Genomic DNA, 20491 nt, shown 5'->3' with positions numbered 1-20491 from the left:
CATTATATAGCCTACATTATGCTTGATATTTTGTAATATTGTATTATTCATCATCATTATAAAACCTAGTGTTCCTTGAAAGCACTTGAACTCATTCTCTACAGTAGGTACAAAATCATGTAGGGTTTCTGTTCATTAACATCACGATGTCTAGATTACTTCTTTTTCTAAGCCAAAGTAAATCAACACTCACTTATAACATGGGCCAAGTCTATAACAGCCACATACATAATTATAAAAGGTGTGCACACTTATGCAGTTAGGTTACTTTAAGTTTTTATTTCTATCTTTTTTCTCTGAACTGTGTCACTTTGGATTTCAGTGGCATTGCATAGGCTGTAATTTGGTACCACTTTATATTAAGTGTCTTTAACTACTAGCTATGTACTAACCATTTAAGTTAAAGGTGCAATATGTAATATTTTCTGTCCGCTAGAGGTCGCTAGAGGCCTATTCAAAACAAAGGCGTAGCTTGATGACGCCAAGTTTGAGCACGGAATCTTTGGACATGTGGTTTTCACCTCAATGGATGGTGCAAAAGAATAGGGATTGGACTCGGGAAGAAATCATGTTCATGGATGCTATTATTAACGTTACTGTAGTATGAAGCAGAGCAGGACTGAGTGTTGTGGGAGCTGAACGAGGCAGCTGGAGCGACTATTAACGCTTCCGCTTTCCGGTCATGAGTATGAGGTAACACAGCTCTGTTTATCATATTAGATATATTTGAATGTGTTGAAAATGTTATAATGTTACTCTGTGCGTTTGCTCGGTGGCTGCTGTGAGACACTGTTGCACACTGCAGTAAGCTAGATCAATTTTAGAATATCATATTAAATGCTGGATGGCTTGTGTTGATAAATGGCATGCAATTATTTTAAAACTTATTGTTTGAAGGAGAAAATGCTGTATTACTGTTACTAAAAAATCATGCTGATTATGCTATGTTAGCTTTTTCACAAAATAGTGTTTTTTTTTTTACCGAGGGTAACGCGGGTATGATGCAATTGACAGGAGACTCCTCACACGTCCCGGAGCCTTGGTTAAAATTGCGATTTTCTCACGATTTACAAATAGTTTCAAACATTTGGGATATTGTAAGTACTCAAGTAAACAAAACATATAACACTGGCCTAGTGGTTTTTGGATATTTTACAGCAAAAATATTACATATTGCACCTTTAATCAGTGGATACAGTGCACTTATTGTGTACATACATGTCTTACATTGTACTTATATTTAGAAAATACCTGCATGTAATTATATCTGTTGGGTAAGTGTGCCCATTAAGCTCATTGTACCCTTTAAGCCCACTTCCAACTTTAAAGTCAAATTAAAAATTAAAAAAAAAGAGAAAATCAGTGGTTAGTGGCTGGGGGTCCACCAGCCCGGACCCCCAGCCACTAACACCTACCCATCCCACATAGGGCTCTAATCAAACATTAGTATAAGGAATTTTTAAAATACTTCCCTCTCACTGAATAAATACATTGATGTTTTACTTCTTTAAAACCAATAGATTTTTATATTTTGTGAAATCAATCATGAAAAGTTCACAACACAAGCAAATACAAAAACGCGCTGCAAAAGTTCACAACACAAGCAAATGCAAATACAAATTTTACAAAGATTAAAGTTTGCAAACCTTAGCATGTTCTTTTTAGAGAGAAGAGGTTTTCTCCAGGCAACCCTTTCCGACAAGCCATACTCGTTCAGGCTTTTTCTAATTGTAGTGTCATGATCCTTAACATTTAACAAGCTAACTGAGGCCTGTAGAGTCTGAGATGTAGCTCTTGAATTTTTCCAATTTCTCTGAGCATTACACGGTCTGGCCTTGGGGTGAATTTTCTGGGACATCCACTTCTGTGAAGATTGGCAACTATCTTGGATGTTTCCCATTTGTGAATAATCTTCGCCTCTGTAGAATGATGTACTTGAAATTGTTTGGAAATGGCTTTATAACCCTTCTCAGATTGATAGCAGCAACAATTGCTTCTCTAAGACCATTGCTTGATGTCTGATAGCTTTTCACACATGGCTTTGCGCCTAGTTTTTTTAAATAAATATTGACACAGTGTAATATGTCATGGGTTGTTGTTCATCTGAGGTTGTATTTACCTAATTTTAAGACGTTCTGAGGATCACATGATTTTTATTATGTCTTGATTCATAAAACCACATAATTCAAAGAGGGCGTACTTTCTTTTTTCACATGCCTATATACTCAAAAAAAAGTCCAGATGCTGACAGGTTTTTTTCTTTCAGTTCATCATGCAAGTCTTTACTAGCCAACTAATAATGATTTCAACTGATTTTTTCTTTTTACTTTTTTTTCTTAAAAATTGATATATCCTCTGAACCTGTTAGGAACACATAGACATAGCATGATGTTGAATACCTGATTACACTGTTTCTCAACTGAATTTAAAAAAACAAAAGCACATTGACTTACCATGCTGGTGTCCATTTTCAGAGTCCAAGTACAGTCCATGATTTTCCTCATCCAAACATCATAGAAATCCACAGCTCAGGAAAAAATTAAATATAGATGCTTTTCATCAAATGTTTGCTCTTGCAGATTTGCAGCTCTGTGTTAAATTGCTGTCAGAGTTCAACCCTCCAATCAACTGCCAGCTACATTCCTGGAAATAAAACATTAATAGTATTAGCCTACAGTGAAGGAGAAGTGAATGTTTATGTTTTAATACAAACTTCAATACAAGCTTGTTTATGTTTAATACAATTGTTCACAATCCACACATATATGTTCTGGTTCATCCAGAGACTTTAGCTAAAAGGAAATAGAATTACTATAGCCTCATGACAATAGTTTACTTTTTCACAACAAACAAATATTATTATCACTTTTGATCACCTGATTGACCTTCACTCAAAGTTGCAAGAAAAAGCAAAAAAAAAAAAAAAAAAAGTTTTTCACAGCTATTCTGTAAACATTAAGTGCTTAAATGCATGGTCCACCCAAATATTCTGTCATCATTTACTCATAATGTTGTTCCAAACCTAAATGCATTTCTTTCTTCTGCAGAACACAACAGAAGCCATTTGACGCAAGTTCTGAGAATTAAACAACATTGGAGCCCTAGAAAGAAAGTCATAATGTTTAGGAATGACATGAGGGTGAGTTAATGATGACATAATTTTCATTTTTGTGTGATCTATTCATTTTAAAGCTTTCTGTGGTGACATTTAGGCCATGTTCACACAGTAGAAGAATGCGGTTGTGAATACTCACATCTGTACTTTTCAGGACTCACAACTGCATTTTTTTGAACCCCTGCTGTGTGAAATGTACTGGACAACCAGTGTCTGGCACATCATACAGATTCAGTTTGCCTGTATAGGCCAAAAGATCAGCCATATTATATCAGCCATACATGTGATCAGCCACCTTCAACATTTTTGCCATATATTTATTGCCACGCCACAGATAAACCATTTAAGACATCAAAATTTGTTTGCAATTTAGCATAATCACTATCTTCTTGGCATCACCAAGTTTGGTGGTGATCACATGAATCCCTATTAGACAGGGGTGGGCAATTCTATCCTCCAAAGTTTAGCTCTAACCCAATCATACCTGAACAATCTAATCAAGGTCTTCAGGATTACTAGAAAGTTGCAGGTATGCAAGTTTGATCAGGGTTGGAGCTAAACTCTAAACCTTCTCTCTGTTTGGTTACCTCCCCCGAGCCCAGTGGAAGGTACTTTCCGGTTATCTTTGAAGACACACACACACACACACACACACACACACACTCACACACACACATAACGTGACCAAACAGTATGACATAATAATGATCACCATGACAAATGTGTTGTGGATTTTTCCATTTTTTTAACAACAAAAAAAAATTAGACATAGATGCTTATAAGTTTGTATTTCTTAGTTTATTATATAGACAAAATAATATGAACTTTCTGTCATCGGTTTTGTTAGAAATTAAGGTCTTATGGTGCAAGGGATAATGTACATCCAGCTTGTTACTTTATAATCCATTACAATGTACAAAACAATCGTCCTTGCAACACGAGTAGTCATTTTCAATACAGTCGCTAAACGAACGCAAGATGGCGCCAGTGAGTTATCAGAAAATATCAAACCTCGGAATGTACAAGCAAAGACTATAGAATAACACAAGACGCGTCACTCGTATTGTTTTGAATGGGAGAAAGTGTAACGCGCAATATGGCGGAATAAGTCCCGCCTTCTAAATAAGAGCCAATCACCGATTGGTAAAGTCATCGCGTCACTTCAGCGGCCGTTAGAATAGAGTGCCCCAGGGATGACGCGTTTTTGTGGGCCAACCCGGAAGTTAGCGGCGCACGTCCCTCGGTTGAAAGCCTATGCATTTTTCCCATAGACTTTTGGAAAATAGCAGAAAATAAGCTCTGTGTTTAACAAAGGGTTATGACACTTACACGTTTTGTCTATCAAGATAATCTTTACAAGTGAACACAACATTTATAGATTTTGAAGCCTAAATAAAGTCGTCAGATATAAAAGGCTAACAGTAGGCTATAAACGGACTACAGCACACCATGGTCGCGGATCAACGTTGTCACCACCAAGCTTCCTCAAACTTTATTTAGAAAACAACTTTATTTACAAACATGCTCGCTGATTATGATATGTGCTGTGTATGAATACTTATCCACTTTTTCATGAGAAATGCTGTCCAAATGTCCCGTTTTTAATGATGACGTCTAAAGTCCCCGCCAAAGGAAGGAGTCCCTTTTAGCAATTTGTTAGCAACCGCCGATTTTAAGACACGGTAAAAGTTTAAAAAAATCACAAGTGGGTTATAACTGGTGTGTTTTATATCATAAATCAAAACGTGAAAGTATTTAGAGGCTTTGTTAACCACAGACCTTATTTCAGGCGATTTAGCAAAAACCCATTCAAAAAACCCATAGACTTTAAGGCGTTGGAACCGGAAGTCCAAAAATGCTAACTCGCTTCCGGGTTTTGCCTACAAAAATGCGTCATCCCTGAGGCACTCTATTACCGGTTTCTATAGAAACAGTCAGAAGCTCGCCTCCAAAGAGACACGCATTTAGGTCTGCACATGCGCATTAGCTTGATCCAGCCTGAAAAATACAGTTTTTTTTTGTCATGATTCGAACGTTTAGAAACTAAATTTATGAGCCGGTTGTTGTTAGATTTCATTGGTGATTTCAAATATGAAATTTAATCGTAAGGTTGGCGAACAGAATTTGATGTTTCCCCATTCAAAGAGATTGCATGATGCCCAGGATGCCCGAGAGGCGTTTCGATGGCGCCGAGTGAAATGACTTATCTTAAAGGGACTTTGGTGTAAGTCAACAGAAAACTATACGCATGCTGATTGCAATACATTAAAATATGAGCTTTAAGTAATAAATAGATTAACATCTTTCTCTCTCTTGGACACACATTAAATAATAATAAATAATACATAAAGAGTAAAGCTGCATATAATACGAAAAGATTGATAAAACATAGCGCTAGGTTTAAAGTCTAAATTTTTTTTTGTTCATAATTTTAACAGGCTGGAAATCCAAATGAGCCATGCAGCGACACCACAGTATATTAGCTAGCTGTGTGAGGTAATGTGACTAAACTTTGTGGATGCGATGTCTCATAAAATTTGATGTTGACATTCAGGTGTCTTTAATGGTTTTCCCGCATTCTGTGCATCTACCCTTACGAAAATTAACCATGGTTTACATGACTGTAGTAGCCGTGATTTTTGTGGTTTAAAAAAAACATGGTTCAGATACCATGGATTTACTACGGTTATATTGTAGTAATACTAGGCCTATACAGTAAAACTCTTGTAAACCAAGACTGTAGTAACCGTGTTTTTTGGTGCGATCCATGGTTTAAAAAAAAAACAAAACATGGTTTTGATACCATGGTTCTACTACAGTAACAGGCTACTGTACTACAGTAAAACTAATAACCATGACTGTAGTAACCATGTTTTTTTTTTTTTTTTTTTTTTCAAACCGTGGTTCAAGTACCACAAATTAATATGGTTGTATTACTTCAAATTACATTTAGATTCAACAAACATATACGAAATCAAAACAGAATGACAAGTAATAATCTATGATACAGGCTTTATTACAGCAGTTACATAATCTGAAAGAAAATATGAACTGTTGCAATTGTTCTCACATGACATAAAATGATTATGATGAAACTTTATTTAAAAAATGGTGATAAAGTACTGCTGTGCAGTGGTAGAGATGGATTTCTGTTTATTTACAAAATAAAAAGATCTAATTGTTTCACTGTACAATCTCCATAGAAATCGCTGTAGAAATGTTTTTGCATGATAATGTTTTATGTTATAGCCGTATGGAAAAGTCAGATTGCCTGTATAAAAATTAGGCTAATAACTATTGTGCGAATTGTGTGAATCACGAATAGAGGTAACGTTAGTATGCAAATTATGTGGTCATTTGAATTCTAACGTTACCTCTATTCATGATTCACGAGCCTACGATACTCTTGCTTGCGTGGGCGCGGCTATAAAGGAAAGCCCGAGATTATAGGAAATGGTTTATTGCATGGCTCTCGTAGAATGCAAATATGTTTGCCCAGACAGCTCCATTCATTATTTTGTTATTGTTTTCTCTTATCGAGGAAAAGTCGCTCGAAGGTAAGATGACTAATTGCCATTTTAAATCCTTTTCAAGACATCCTACAATGCTTTTTGTTTTTCACTTTCATGACAGACCTTGATGACACTGAGTAGAACCAAAGACTATAGAGTAACACTTAAAGGAAGAAAGGGAAGGTCTTAAAGGGACTTTGCTAGAACCCAATCGTTCTTTTGCAAACCGATGCTTTTTACTAGGCTATTAAAAAGCACTTTAAACTTTGTGAAAAGAACTTGTTCATCTGTGGTAAATAACAGTGCATTCAAACGCTAATCTCAACCAGTAGCCTAATTTGGCCACATAAAGGTCTATATTATTATTATTATATGGTCGAAAACGTGGAGCTATAGTTAATTTGACGAATTTATCTCAGCAGATTATCAGTGTGTTGGAATTCAGAGAGAAGATCTCTCCTATGACTTTAAACTGCCCCCAGATGTGGACGAGAACGTGCAAACGGATGGATGTGATGCAGAATGGACGGTTGATGTAAGTACAGACGTTTTCCTCCTATGACACGCCTTTTTACAATTTACTTTTTTTTTGTTTACCCTTGAATGTATTAAATTATTTATTAAGAAAATAAATGTAACCACTTAAAACGGGGCAAAAAGGAACTTTGTGGCTTTTTTTTTTCTCCCAACCCAAAAAAGCTATGGCAACTTCATAGTGTTTTCCTAACACCTGTTTGTCGCTATTGCGCTGCAAGATATAGGGGCATTGAAAAAAGATCGACTTGGAGGTAATAAATCAAATATATTTTTTAATTGTTGTAGACTTATCTCTCGCATATATTTTAAAACAAATAGGCTAGATTAGGCCTTTACGTTTTGTTGAAGGGGAACAGTTTTCTGTTGAATATCCAGTTTTACCCTATTATTGTAAATATGTTCTAAGTTTTGTCTGTGCTTTTTCTTCTTTTGTCACTGATCAGGTATGTGATTTGGTCTATTAATTAAGTTTCGTGCTGGTGAGAGGCATCATGTCCATTCAAACCGGGGGCATATATATATATATATATATATATATATATATATATATATATATATATATATATATATATATATATATATATATATATATAATGTTTAGCCTTCTTCAGTTGAAATTACATACTGATCGACCGATCTAAGCGTACGCCAGGTAACGTAATGGACTGCAAAGAACAGCTTCTGATTCACAAAATACGCTATACAACGCCGAGATAAGGAGCAGTTTGCCTTGCGGTGTCAGTGCTTGCTTTTAATTAGTTTGTTAGATGAGCCACTGAATCAATGACTTATATGCCTATTAAAGAATTAGGCTACTTTAAAATAAAAATTACCCCAAGCTTTACTCACCCTCAAGCCATAGGTTTATATGTTTTTTTTCTTTCTGACGAACACAATCGTAGAAATATTAATAAATATCCTGAAGCATCCGAGCTTTATAATGGCAGTATGCGTTACCAAACGAGAATGAGCTGAAGAAAGTGTCTCCATCCAACATAAACATATTCCACACGACTCCGGAGGGTTAATAAAGGCCTTCTGAAGCGAAGCGATGCGTTTGTGTAAAATAAATATATCAGTGAAGTAAAATACCGCTTCCGTAGACCGCCTTCCATTCAAATTACAGAACTGGTGTTGCGTCAGTTCCGCAATATGAATAGGGAAGGCGCAGCCGTACAGAAGGCGGTCTGGTGGAAGCTAGATATATATATATTTTTTAAGTGCGAAGCAAAATGGTGTGATATATATATATATATATATATATATATATATATATATATATATATATATATATATATATATATATATATATATATAAAAAATACACACACAAGTTCCAGCATCACATGTTTTGTGTCTCACAATTCTCCCCTAGCAGTCCTTCACAGCAATCTTGGATGGAAATTCTGCACACTTTTCTCATCCCTTCAAGAATGTAACTCGTCATGGAATCAGTGTGATTTACTGTCCAGTTTCAGTCAGATTCCATGTCACTTGTCCTGTGAGTTCAGTTTAATAATTTCTTTGTTCAGAAAAGTTTACTAGACTTTATTTAGAGGATTATATTTATTTACAAATAAAATGCTTTTTGATTCTCTTGTAGAAATACACCAGGGACCTCACATGTTCTTGTGAGTTTTTCTTTTCTTTTTTTTTTTTTTTTTGTATCTCTTTGCCTTTTGTTCTTCACATTAACAGAGGCGATACAACAATAATATTAGAAGATAACAAATGGCATATAATTCTTTGTTTTGTATCAGGCACCAACACTACGGACAATCCAGTTTTTAGCACTCTGCCATCTAGAGGTAAATCAAGTTACTAATAAATCCTAAGTGTTGGTATCTGCAGGTTGGAGCAATGGGAGTGACAAAAGGTTGGGGCATGCCAAAAGTGTGGGACGTGGAGAAAGGTCTGTCTGTCAGGGTGTGGGGTAGGGTTAGGGGTGAGTTTCCATTGTAGCAATTCACCTTTCGGCACACCTCCTTTAAGCACGCCTATTCCTCCGACCTGCAGCTGTCCTTGTCTCATAAATCCTGTTGCTTTTGCAACACTTTAAAAATGACTGGGATAAGAATGAAGGTTTAGTCAAGCATTGGGGTAGAACACATAAGCCTTGGTTTCACAGACAGGTTTTAGATTAAGCCTGGCCTAGTTAAATTAGGACATTTAAGTAGCTTTTATAAATGTGCCTTGTAAAAACATCACTGGTATGCATCTTGAGACAAAACAAACATCACTGGTGTGCATCTTGAGACAAAACAATGGCTTTAACATATTTTAACAATAAATCAGGCAACGTGACTCACAAGTCACATAGTTTTTATTGTCTTTTTTGGGGCATAAGAACAATTTTTTTATTAAATCCTTTTATCATTTATCAATGCCTGGTCTGTCTCAAGTATGCTGGTCACATGATTTGCTTCAAGTTTTCAGTGATCTATTAGTAAGCCTGATCTAAATCCAACATGGCTGCCAGTGGTGGAGAACATTCAGATTTTGAAGTAGATAATTATATATTAAACTTACTTTTCTTTTGGAAAAAAAATTATATTACTGCTAACATTAATTCTGAACATTGTCTTAGGGTGCTGAAGAAAAAAAAATTGTCATATGTTGTTTATGTTGTTATTTAGCACGTTTTGAAATGTATGTGACTCCTGAGTCACGTTGCCTGTTTAGGGTATAAAAAAGGGATTAACCCTAAGAGTGGAAAAGTCTAAGGTAACCATATTAAAAAAACTGTTGCTCCCTTTTTTGAGAATATACGTAACACTACACTAAATTTAAATGGTTGTAATTTAAGAATGTTTTAGACATAAGTTTGGTCTTGTTTTTTTTTAAAAAAAGAAAAAGTAACTTCAAAAAATGATTATATTTACTGTAAATCAAATGTACTCTACAGTCCAGTCCAAAAGTTTGGAACCACTAAGATTTTTAATGTTTTTAAAAGAAGTTTCGTCCGCTCACCAAGGCTACATTTATTTAATTAAAAATACAGTAAAAAACAGTAATATTGTGAAATATTATCACAATTTAAAATAACTGTTTTCTATTTGAATATATTTGACAAAGTAATTTATTCCTGTGATGCAAAGCTGAATTTTCAGCATCATTACTCCAGTCTTCAGTGTCACATGATCCTTCAGAAATCATTCTAATATGCTGATTTGCTGCTCAAGAAACATTTAATGTGTACAATTGTACAAAATATTTGTGTGCAATATTTTTTTTCAGGATTATTTGATGAATAGAAAGTTGAAAAGAACAGTGTTTATCTGAAATCTAATCTTTTGTAACATTATAAATGTCTTTACTGCCACTTTTGATTGATTTAATGCATCCTTGCTGAATAAAAGTATTAATTTCTTTAATTTATTTTCAAAAAAATAAAAATAAAAATTCTTACTGACCCCAAACTTTTGAACTGTAGTGTATAATGCTACAGAAGCTTTGTATTTCAGATAAATGCTGTTCTTTTGAACTTTCTATTCAAAGAATCCTGAAAAAAAAAGTACACAACTGTTTTCAACATTGAAAATAATCATAAATGTTTATTGAGCATCAAATCATCATATTAGAATGATTTCTGAAGGATCATGTGACACTGAAGACTGGAGTAACGATGCTGAAAATTCAGCTTTGCATCACAGGAATAAATTACTTTGTCAAATATATTTAAATAGTACACAGTTATTTTAAATTGTAATAATATTTCACAATATTACTGTTTTTAATTAAATAAATGTAGCCTTGGTGAGCAGACGAAAACATTTAAAAACATTAAAAATCTTAGTGGTTCCAAACTTTTGGACTGTACTGTAAATATTTTATATAAAATGTATATTTTACTAAATAATTTTTACTCTAAAATTACTATCAAATCAAAGTCATATGTCTAACCAATTTGTGTTCTAAATTTTAATTTAATATCACAAAATGTAACTTCCCATTAGATTTTTAGGCGTTGTACCAAAAATAGCCACTGGGTGTTTTTTTAATGCATTCTCCTGTATCAAATTTATACATTTCAGTCTCAATATCAAAAAACAGTTGGCAGATGGGACCGTGAGACTCAGAACTTTCCAATGATATGTGTTTTGTCAAGATTAGAATTTTTTTTTTTTATAAAGTAGTTCAAATAAATTGTGTAATACAAAACCTGACACCACCCACTAGGTGAGGAGCTTGCTAAAAGAAATTAAAGTACCATTTTTATGATGGTTTTCACAGGCTGAATCTTGAGTTTGTAAGCTTTTGAATGATATATAATTTGTCAACATTACATCAGGTAAAGTATAGGATATAATTGTTTTAAGCATGCAGTGGCAAGTAGGCCAGTAACAGTTAACAGATTAATGACTTTGTCCTTTTTTTATACCCTAATCAGGCAACGTGACCTGGGAGTCACAACTCATAAAATCCAAAATATATTAAATATTTCAAAAATTCTTTTGGATATGTTTTACTTAAGCTCAGATGATATAAAAAATATCATGAAAATATTTTTTGCTTATCATTTTCCACTCTTGCCTGTTTAAGGGTTAAGACATGTCAGTGCAAGTTGCTTTCAGTTAAAACAGTTCAAACATGCATTTTAGGCTTAAACCTTGCCTGTGAAACTGGGCAATAGAGAGCTTTTTTAAATCCATGTACTTACTTTTTGTAATATAATTGCATTTACAGAAATATCGTCCTCCGGTTCATCAAAGAAACAACACTGTGAGTAAAGTCTTTAAAACATTCATAATAAAGCACAATAAAGTTTACCAATGTCTCTTTGGTTAAAATAGATGATAAACTGAAAGAAAAAAAAAGTATTAAGAGAGAAAAAAATAAAAAAGAATTTTATCTATCTATCTATCTATCTATCTATCTATCTATCTATCTATCTATCTATCTATCTATCTATCTATCTATCTATCTATCTATCTATCTATCTGTCTATCTATCTGTCTGTCTGTCTGTCTGTCTGTCTATCTCTATCTATCTATCTATCTATCTATCTATCTATCTATCTATCTATCTATCTATCTATCTATCTATCTATCTATCTATCTATCTATCTATCTATCTATCTATCTATCAGATAATTATTACAGTTATTGCCCTGTGACCATTAGAAGACTTGTGTACCTTGTACTTAATAGGCTATCAATTGAGTTTTCATAAAGCATTTATCGGTAACACTTTACAATAAGGTTTATTAGTTAAACATTAGTTAAAGTATTAACTAACATGAACTAACCATGAGCAATACATTTGTTACTGTATTTACTAATTTTTGTTAATGTTAGTTCATGAAAATACATTCAATATGTTCATTGTTTGTTCATTTTAGTTCAAAGTGCATTAACTAATGTTAACAAGATTTTAATAATGTATTAGTAAATGTTGAAATTAACATTAACAAAGATTAATAAATGCTGTATAAGTGCAGTTCATAATTAGTTCATGTTAACTAATGTAGTTAAATAATGTTAACTAATGAACCTTATTGTAAAGTGTTCTTAAAGCAAGTGTCATGACACCTGCATTGTTTGTTGTAAATGGATATTTTGGTGAACTTTTCTTCTCTACAGATTGTGCCATTGCTGTTGCTGTCAGTTTTGTCATAATGCATTTGGCTTTCTTCATCTGCAGGACAAACAGGTACTTAACACATTAAAGTAAAACACTATACAGCTATAAAATATCTGTTTATTAACTAAACACAATAAAAAGACCTTATTTAATTTTCTAGCACGGCGACATATGCTCCTCCTAGCGAACCAGTTGATGAACAAAACCATGCTGAAGGAGAATTAACCTAAGGAGGCATCTGTACTTGCCCAACAAACAACACATGGCGTGGAGTCATAACATAACATTTATTATATTATATTATATTATATTATATTATATTATATTATATTATATTATATTATATTATATTATATTATATTATATTATATTATATTATTTACCTAGTTCTGTCTTGAAACTCTGACGATGCAGGCTGATGGGTCTTTAACTCATTTGGTAGTGATCACATCATTATCTACACAGCACAGCTGATTGGTTGCTGTTGCATCAGAGGCCAATGAGCTTGCTGACCAAACGTTCAAATATTTGGCATCGTTTGCTGTTAGCAGTCTGCAGTGCACCTTCAGAACCCTCCTCCTTTCCCAGCTCCACCTTTATAGATCTGCTACGGGGGTTAATTCATGTATGTTTCATGTGCCAGCAGAAGCAGCAGCATGTCTTACATACTCAGAGCAATGTCTGTGAATGTATTGGCAACAGCAGCATAGCAGATCTAATTCGCCAAGACCATTACCATTACCATTACCATGCCAATCTCAATTATCATACCAATATCCCGAGAGTTGTCATGACAGATATTATATTATATTATATTATATTATATTATATTATATTATATTATATTATATTATATTATATTATATTATATTATAATCCAACAATACTGGGACTTTTAACTGTTTGTATCACTCTGCTTTGTCTCTGTTTGCATGTTCCATTTTTTTGTAAAGGATTTTTCATAGATTTATTTTTTTTTATTATTGAATTTCTGAGTTACTGAATCATTAATTAATTCATCCAATTATTCAAGTTACTTAAAGTTAATTTGTTAATTGAAATGTATAAAACCAAAATCACAATGTCATGCTTTTGGTGTTGGCAAAAACTGAGGAGTAGACCGATACCATAAGAGAAGACATGCCAACTGATACAAACAGTGAAATGGCACAGTGCTGTTTTACTACATATAACAACCCGATCTCACGGCAATTCGTACGTATTTTACGAGGTGGCTAAATCGTATGAATTCATACGACCTCACTCGTACTAATTCATACGTTTTTTGCTAAATCGTATGTATTTTACGAGTTGACAAATTCGTATGAATTCATACGAATGACCTACCCCAAACCCCGCCCCTAAACCTAACCGTCACTGGGGTTTAGACAAATCGTACGAATTCGCACGAGTGAGGTCGTATGAATTTATACGAAATAGCCACCTCGTAGAATAAGTACGAATTGGTCGTGAGATAGCGTTGCATATAATCACTGTTGGATTACTGATTGACCAATAAAATTAAAGGACTGTAAATTACTTCTACTGTAGTTCTGGGATTTCCACAATTCCACTTTTGTGGATTGTCATATTTTTTCTGTAACTCTCATTTAGTCTTAGTGTCTTGGGTTATTTTAAAAACTCCCATTAAAACTTTGTGAATGGTTCTTAAGTGTCAAGTCTCTAAATCTCTCTCGTAAACAGGTCCAAACTGTAATGTCATAGCTTGGAATTGTGTGTGTGTGTGTGTGTGTGTGTGAATAAGTGCTTTTAAGATTTAAGAGCAGTTCTTGAAATTGACATAAACACCCTGCTAAAAATCTATTATGCATTCCATGTTGGACCAGTGTGGCTTATTCTTGTTAGAGCTTGTGTATGTACCTGGCACCTAATTTATCGTATAATTTTAAGACACCTTTCCTTTGGCATCATGCGTTGTCTACACTCAAAAAAAAAAAGATTCTAGCTGCTTGCTCAGTTTATTTAAATAAAATAAGCTGAACCAACACAAATCTTTAGTTTTTTTACTTAATTGGCATTTGCACTCAATTGTATTATGTTAAATTAAATTACATTGGCAAAATGTTAGGTTAACCTAAACCATTTGTGTTGAGACTACATAAATCATTTATGTTGCATTGATTGAAACTGGGCAGAGTATTTCTAGTTCCCAGCATGCTTTGCGTAGGGATAGATCGGGACAGTAAATGTTGAAATTAAGTGCTGTTTAATGTGTTTTTTAGGAAAGGGAAATACCTTTTAAAGTTTGATGTTCAGTTATATTTGACATTTAAAAGAGTTTGTTATGTCGATTTTTATGAGGTTACCATTATGCTGAAGTGTAGACCTTGCGGTTAGGCTATGGGTGGCTACATGAAATAAATCTATGTTGTTCTCAACAAGCTTTAACTGTGCTAAAGCCAGTGATGAGAAGTTCTTTACCTGATCATTACTTGCATGCTACAAATATTTAGCAGAAAACTTAAGCAACTCTGCACAAGGGCACCAGTCTGAATTGCAATAGCACTGTTTGGATCAACAAGAGTGAATTATGTTCAGGAAACATTCACAGAATACGTCAAATGAAACTGGTGTGATCTCGTTCAGTTAGGATGAATTTTACTCATCAGTACAACTAACCTAGCTTAAGTTCAAATAAATCAGTTCAACTGTGTGGAAATAGCTGTCATAATTGAATTAAGTTAGACCAACAAGTTATTTTTTTGAGTGTAGGAGGGTGTGTCAGTGTAGCGTTTGCGCAGGTGATGTAGATGACTGCTCTATAATCTGCTCAAGGAAGCATCCTGATTCTTTTGTTTTTTTTTATTGGTAATATTTGAGGTGAGAAAATCTTGGTTTTAAGATTTTTGTGATAAAATAAACATTGGTCTATATATTAAAATAATGCTTTATAATTATAATTTATATACCAAGTTTTAGGTACAGAATGTGTCTAATCATATATCAGCCTTTACAACAGAAATGCTTGTAAGATTATTGGCTCTTCAATGGGTGGATCGTGAAGTCTAGCTTCCCCTCTCTGGACTCGGTCCAACCACACCCTAAGCCTATAACTCTATCCCTCCACACATTAGATCCACAGAGGTGGAGCTGGACTAGTTCAAGCTCAACCCATGATGTCCAGACTGAGAGGTGGAGAAGGACTCTCATTTGGCTCTGCAGTGAGCACCACTTGGAGAATTTGACACTCTGCATTTAACCAGTCACTTGGGAAAAAAATATGAAACCAGATGTATTATCAGATGTGATCTTCCTGAAACAGTTGAGCATGTGGCAGAATATGCACCAAAACACCAACCACCATAAAACGTTGAAGAAGAATATCTCTGAAGCCTAGTTCTGTAGTAAACTAATCCTGGAACATAACCTGCACAAATTCTAAAAATTGGGAACTGGGCTACAAATAAAGATATAAGGCAAAATAAATAAATAAATAAATAATCTAGTCAGTCAGTACTCTCTGAATGCATAACTTATTTAAATTAGATTAGAATTAAAATTAATGCAAGGGTGGAAGTGTGTTGCTTAGCAGCAGAATGCGTGACACGTCAACGTGGTGACAACAGCGCATGGAAGCTACGCCAAAGTCCCTTTAAGACAAGTCATTTCACTCGGCGGCCATCTTTGAAACGCCTCTGGGGCATCCTGGGCATCATCAAAGACTATAGACCTTATGTAGCCCCGCCCATTTTCAGCACTGCGCTCGTTGTTTTTTGACTTCCGGCTTGTATTTCCACAGCGATCTTGTATTTATGAATGAACTGCTCATTTTAAAATCTTCCCGGTCTACTGACATTTGTTAAGACATCTGCTTTAAACATAGCAATGCTCGTGATAACTTTCATTGACTCTACAACAGGTAAATCCACTTCACCAGTTAATTATTCTTATTCTTATTTCCATAGAAATATACAGGGCTACCGCAAAACCGGAAGTTCAAAGACAATATTCTAAAGATGGCGGCGCGCTTGTTTCTCTGGAAAATAAGGTCTATAGAATAACACAAGACGTGTCACTCGTATTGTTTTGAATGGGAGAAAGTGTAACACGCAATATGGTGGAATAAGTCCCGCCTTCTAAATAAGAGCCAATCGCCGAATGGTAAAGTCATTGCGTCACTGCAGCAGCCGTTAGAAGCACCGGTTTCTATAGAAACAGTCAGACTCGCCTCTGAAACATGGCAGAAGTGACGCGCATTTAGGTCTGCGCATGCGCATTAGCTTGATCCAGCCTAGAAAATATAGTTTTTTGTCATGATTCGAGCGTTTGGATAAAACATTTATAAGACAGCTGTTGTCAGATTTCATTGGTGATTTCAAATATGAAATGTAATCGTAAGGTTGGCGAACAGTTTTGGAGAATTTGATGTTTCCCCATGCAAAGAGATAGGACATGATGCCCAGGATGCCCGAGAGGCGTTTCAAAGATGGCCGCTGAGTGAAATGACTTGTCTTAAAGGGACTTCACTTTGCATCATGCAGCTCCAAAGCTGTTTGCCAAGCTTTTGATTAAATTTCATATTTGAAATCACCCATGAACAACTGTCTCATATTTTTTTCCAAAGGCTGGAATCATGACAAAAAAAAACTATTTTTATGCTGGATCAAGCTAATGCGCATGCGCAGACCTAAATGCTCTTGTGCCTCATTTCCAGAGATTGTATATAATGGGGAGATAAGAGGGTCTGTATCTCTTACCATTAGAGAAAGCGTAACGGCTAACTTAATCACGTGTGGCACCTCTCAGTGTATCGTGTAATGGTAGTGACGTCAGTCGCAACATTCCCTAGTCTGCCTTCTCTTAAAAAATACATTTTTATCGAGCTAAAATCTATATATAGTTCCCAACAAAAGTATTGTTTAGTGTAAAACATTCTGAAGAATGGCAAACAGGCTGTGGATTAATTAAATGTTTAGCTATTTCCCCACAAAAGCTGTTTAATCAGCATAGTAAAGCCTCTCCTCCATTGACTTCCATTCAAAAAACAGCCTCTGGTCTCATTCCCTGCGTACCGCGGGGGGGCGGAGCGTTATAGCTTTAGCCATTACGCTTTTTTGGGCTAAAGGTTGCAGGCTTGCCTTCCAGTGGCTTTGCTCATTTCGGAGGCGGGCGTCTGACTGTTTCTATAGAAACCGGTGCTTCTAATGGCCGCTGCAGTGACGCGATGACTTTACCAGTTGGCGATTGGCTCTTATTTAGAAGGCGGGACTTAGTCCGCCATATTGCGCGTTACACTTTATCCCATTCAAAACAATACGAGTGACATGTCTTGTGTTATTCTATAGTCTTTGAGCTACGCCGTTATGGCGGAGAGAAACATAGACAATAAATACATATACTGTACATATACGTTTGTGTAAAAAAATCCATATTTAACGAGTTATGAAGTAAAATATCTAGCTTCCGCTAGACTGCCTTCCGTATTCAACGTACGAAGAAAGTGTAAAACACTTGCAGTTCAAAAAGCTTACACTACGCCCTACGCCTTGCCTATTCAACTTATAGAAAAAGTGTAACTGACTTTATTCAGCTTCATACTCGTGAACCATGTTCACTGCCATTATAAAGCTCGGATGCGTCAGGATATTTATTAATATTAATATATCAATATATTCTCAGATAGTGTTCAAAAGAAAGAATTAAGTCATATACACCTAAGATGGCTTGAGGATGAGTAAGGCTTGGAGTAATTTTCATTTGAAAGTGAACTAATCCTTCAATGGCACTCTAAACCCTCATGGTCTTCCTCTGAATTCAGTCCCTCGATTTGCTAAATCGTGCACAAGATTTACTATTTCATTCCCTCGACTTGCTACACTGCACACACAATTTATCATTTCATTCCCTCGATTTGCTAAATCGTTGCTAAATTCATTGCCTCATTTTGCTAAATCGTGTGCACGATTTACTATTTTGTTCCCTTGATTTGCTGAATCGCACGATTTACACTTAAAAAGCAATTTTTGATGCTGTTCACTTTATTTAAACAATTTATTTTGATTTAACACCATTGTATCATGTTTCTGGTTTAAATGTGACTGATTCATGTCAAATTGAATAGAAAATGATTACTGTTTGACATGTTTCAGTCAAGTAACCCAACTAGGAGATAATTTAATCAAACAGGACTTTTACTTCCCATCATGCGTTGCAAAGGGTCTGAACTGAGAGAGTAAATGTTGAAACAAAGTGTTATTTTAAGCATTTTTTAGCAAGATGAGAAAATGGATTGTCTTTTTAATGGTTATGTTGATATTTTAAAGTGTCTGTTATGTTAATGGTTTGGGGGTTACCAATGTGGTGAAGTGTTGCACTTGTGCTTGGGTTGAGGACCAGCTAACAAAAATTCGTATCTTTTTAATACTGAAGTGATCATTATGGTAGTACTTTGAATAATGTTTCCCTAAAGCATCTCAAGCTTAGATTGTTCCTAACTGCATTGGTGGCAATGGATCCATGATCACCTTGGAAAACCATTAATTGCTTAAATCAATTTAAATTCAAATCTGATTAACACAAAAAGACAGATATTCATTAAATTGTCATAGCCATGCATGAACAAGACATTAGTTGGTCTAACAAGAACACTTTCACGCCGTAATGCCGCTTTGACTGCCGGGTCAAGTCTTCTGCGTAGCTCTCAGTTTTGCGGGCTCAGCAGAAGTGCGCATCGAGGGCGCATGGCAGCCGCAAAGGGGGGCGCTCACGAGCACCTTTCGTTAAGCTTAAATGACGAATGGGACACACTACGGTCTTGTGGACTTAACATGCGCACGCAGCGGCCATGGTAAGTCCACAAGACCGAAAGTGCACATGAAGTGTGCCATTTGGGGCAGGGCCAACTCCACCCACATCCAAGCCCGTTATGGGAAGTTCGGATCATTTTACTGACTCGGATCTTTGAATCATTGAGGAGCAGGAGCACGCTCTCGGATGAGGTGGAAGAAGCTGCGGAACAAACAGCTAATCAGATGGATCTGACAATTATGAGAAACATCATTTCTATACTGACGTTGATGACCATATGTGCGGCTTCCAGAGAACTCAACGGTAAGAGACTGCAGTTTTGTAGCGACATGCCAAGAGTACAGGCGTAATTTGATGGTGGGACAGGTAGGACAAGTCCCCATCCCTTTTTGCCAGGGTCCATTTTATCCCCACCACTTTTTGAAACATCTCTAGGCACGGATGTACTAATAGCTACAAATAAAACATCTCCAGTTAACTATCAGAGCAGAACTATCGTTCGTTGTTTAATAAGAGGCGATCTGACGCTAGAATGTGTTGATTTTGAAATCATGCTGAGTGTTCGTTGCTGCTGTTTCTGAGCGGATACAGTGTGTTCTCTTGTGGCTCACGCACAGACGAGCACACAATCCATCTCTTAACACCGGTTGCACAAAACGTGTCCTTTCCCTTGATATAAAATCAATGATTAAATATAGTAGTGTAAGTGTATGTAATATTCTAATTCTATTGAAGGTGTACTTCCTAAAACAAGTATTGTGCTATATAAATAATAATAATATTTCAACGTGATCTCATGAGAATACGTGTGTATTTTTACGTGAAGTGTGGTTCTACCACACGTACATTTACTAACGTTTTCATACACACAAAAACGTACAACACTGACGTATTTATAGCACTAAAGCGTACAAATACTTACGTATTAGCAGCTTAAAAAACGTAAAACGTCTAACGTAAAGTATGAATGTATATG

General features: G+C 35.3%; 1 protein-coding gene across 9 annotated transcripts in view; it reads right to left on the bottom strand.

The window, feature by feature from the left end:
- Nucleotides 1-20491, bottom strand: part of LOC137032574 (uncharacterized) — a 170061-nt gene that overhangs the window by 70147 nt on the left and 79423 nt on the right. For 7 of the 9 annotated variants that reach the window (XR_010896716.1, XR_010896719.1, XR_010896717.1 and 4 more), the window contains one exon: nucleotides 2454-2643. The gene's annotated coding sequence lies outside the window, so the exon portion shown is untranslated. Of the gene's footprint in view, nucleotides 1-1436; nucleotides 2362-2453; nucleotides 2644-8013; nucleotides 8259-20491 lie in introns of those variants that run through there. The other 2 variants (XR_010896720.1, XR_010896722.1) reach the window with 2 other exon arrangements.

The sequence above is a fragment of the Chanodichthys erythropterus genome, chromosome 2, assembly GCF_024489055.1.
Source record: "Chanodichthys erythropterus isolate Z2021 chromosome 2, ASM2448905v1, whole genome shotgun sequence".
NCBI classification, from domain to species: Eukaryota; Metazoa; Chordata; class Actinopteri; order Cypriniformes; family Xenocyprididae; genus Chanodichthys; species Chanodichthys erythropterus.
Note: the sequence above shows the minus strand (reverse complement) of the source record. Positions and strands in the feature narration are given on the sequence as shown.